The sequence below is a fragment of the Tachyglossus aculeatus genome, chromosome X1 (assembly GCF_015852505.1).
Source record: "Tachyglossus aculeatus isolate mTacAcu1 chromosome X1, mTacAcu1.pri, whole genome shotgun sequence".
NCBI lineage: Eukaryota > Metazoa > Chordata > Mammalia > Monotremata > Tachyglossidae > Tachyglossus > Tachyglossus aculeatus.
Window position 1 is genome coordinate 2,517,341 of NC_052101.1, and position 2,990 is coordinate 2,520,330.

The 2,990-nt window shown below is 41.1% G+C and overlaps 1 non-coding gene across 1 annotated transcript; it reads left to right on the forward strand.

Moving 5' to 3' along the window:
• Positions 1-648: 648 nt before the first annotated feature.
• Positions 649-786, forward strand: LOC119920560. Its single transcript, XR_005448296.1, has one exon. It is a non-coding gene; the product is annotated as a small nucleolar RNA SNORA7 (small nucleolar RNA).
• The last annotated feature ends 2,204 nt before the right edge of the window (positions 787-2,990 follow it).

A 2,990-nucleotide genomic window follows, 5' to 3' on the forward strand; every position in this document is an offset into this window, starting at 1 on the left:
ACACAGTAAGTGTCCAATAAATATGCTTGATCGATTGATGGATGTGTACCTTTAAGTAACTAAGACTGTGATATCAAACATTGATGGCATAAAGAACACAAGGAGAATGATTGAGCTTCAGTGCCCCTTGGAATGATGATCATCATCATCTTCATCATCAATCATATTCATTGAGCGCTTACTATGTGCAGAGCACTGTACTAAGAGCTTGGGAAGTACAAATTGGCAACACATAGAGACAGTCTCTACCCAACAGTGGGCTCACAGTCTAAAAGATGATCCACTGTTCCTCTGCAAAGCTAAGAAAGCTTCAGAAGTAGAATTCAATAGGAATCAATCAATCAATCGTATTGAGTGCTTACTGTGTGCAGAGCACTGTACCAAGCGCTTGGAAAGTACAAGTTGGCAACATATAGAGACAGTCCCTACCCAACAGGGGGCTCACAGCACTGGGGCCAATGGTAGGAAACAAGGATATCTTCTCTCTGACAGTAATTGCATTCATCCTCCAAAATGAAGGTCACCTAACGTGCAAATAGAGTCTAGACTGCAATCGAGGCAACCAGAAGACAAGGGAACAGAAGTATTATGTTGAAGTTAAAGATACTCTTCAAATTAGGTGAAAATAGGCCATGGTACCAGTACTTTCCCCTCTCAAGGTCGCATCTGGAGAGTTTCCAGTCCTCTACCAGTTTTGACTAGGGGAGGGAGAGTCAAGCAGAGGCATACCCATTCCATTCCTAGCATGGCCAGAGGCTAGCGAGTGGCAGACAATCTGCTATAAGTCAAAACTCACCGAAGCTGGGCTGCAGCGACATGGGAGAGAGTCGAGGGCAGAGACTCAAGTTTATTGTGCAGAAGGAGGCAATGGTAAACCACTTCTGTATTTTGACCAAGGAAACTGTGTGGATACACCATCAGAACGATTGCAGATGGAGGTGGGGCATGCTAGGAGAGATGTGCCCACTGAGTCGCTATGGTTCGGAGACAACATGACCGCATAAGACAAGGCCAGTCTAGTACTTTATTGCTGCTGTAGGCTAAATAAAGGATGAGCAAAGATCTTTACTGGTATTTTGGGATAAGGGAACAGAGGAAATGAGGTTTCCAATTAGTTCCTCTTACCTAGGCCGCTGCCTGGAAATCATTAGACTATCAAGTGTTTGAGGGTAGTGAACACCCATTTTTCTTCTGTTGTGCTCTCCTAAGCATTTGGAACAAGGTGGCCTAGTGGGAAAAAATGTGGTATTTGTTATGCACTTACTATGACCCAAGCACTCTTCTTAACACTGCAGTAGATAGAAGATAATTGGATAGGACACTGTCCTTGTCCCACAGTCTTAATCCCCATTGTACAAATGAGGGAACTGAGGCACAGAGAAGTGAAGTGACTTGGCCACAGTCAAAGAGTAAGTGCTTAAAAAAGCCGCAATTATTATTATTGTTGTTTCTATTATTACTAATGGTATTAGTGGTATTGAAAATGTGCCATTGCAATTACCAAGATTATTCTGTGTTAATGAGCTTCAAAAAAGACATTTCTTGACAGTGGATAAAAGCAGCAAATGCACTGGGCTGGGCCACAGGCATTGCTGTGTTCCACAAAGTTTTCATTGCTTAAATCTGAGTCTGAGTCACTCTACTGATTAGTCTACTGAGAGGACTTACTGTTCTAGCTCATCTATTTATTATAAGTAATGGCAAAAGCCACTTGTCTTCTTTTTCTTTTTTTTTACTTTGCTGGACATATGGTGGCTTTTGGAAGTACAGTTCAGTAGATTATTGACTCTCAGGTTCCAGTTTCTCTTTGATGTAGGTTAACTCTGCCAATTTTTTCAGAAAGTTGTTTCATATCACTGTACCCATTAATCTGTCGGTGAGAATAATTCATTTGAGCCAATAGATGATGAATCGCCAGTGTTTTGGTATTACGTATAGAACATTTAGCTTTTATTGAGTTAGGGGGACACACCTAACTAGCTCGTGCCTGATAAGTCATGTTTTTCACTTTTCTGTGGCAGCTGAGTTGTAGAGCCAAGTGTTAATGCCACACTGACCAATTTAGAGGAGAGGTGAAGAGCATCATCTTCTAGACTGTGAGCCCGTTGTTGGGTAGGGACCATCTCTATGTGTTGCCGACTTGTACTTCCCAAGCACTTAGTACAGTGCTCTGCACACAGTAAGCGCTCAGTAAATATGATTGAATGAATGAATGAATGAATAATCATTTTACTAGAATATTTTATTGTATATAGGAATAGTTCACAAATCAGAATCTGAATAATGCAGAAAACTGAATACTTGAACTAATAATAATAATAATAATAATGGCATTTATTAAGCACTTACTATGTGCAAAGCACTGTTCTAAGCACTGGTAAAGTTACAAGGTTATCAGGTTGTCCCAAGGGGGGGCCTCATAGTTTTAATCCTCATTTTACAGATGAGGTAACTGAGGCCCAGAGAAGTTAAGTGACTTGCCCAAAGTCACACAGCTGACAGTTGGCGGAGCCAGGATTTGAACCCATGAACTCTGACTCCAAAGCCCATGCTCTTTCCACTGAGCCACACTGCCAGCGATGATGATAATTGACTAATAATAGAAGGAGCAATAGAGACGTTTGGTTGCAAAAGTCTCTTTGATGGTGACTAGAAACCCAATCCCAAAAGCAATGATAGCCTGAAAACTTTTAATTACACAGCAAAACTGATTCCTTATCTCCCCGTGGAAGACAGTATTTTAATCACCATGAAACGGACTTTGATTTCATACAATGATATAGAATTACAGAGAGGAAAGGACCTGGGAAGTAAGCTCCTTCTAAACTGGGAACATGTCTCTCAAATCGGTTATATTGCACTCTCCCAAGCGCTTAGTAGAACACTCTGCAGACAGTAAGCACTCAGTAAATATGATGGATTAATCGATTCTTTCATTCATTTCATTCAATCATAGTTATTGAGCACTTCCTGTGTGCAGAGCACTGAAC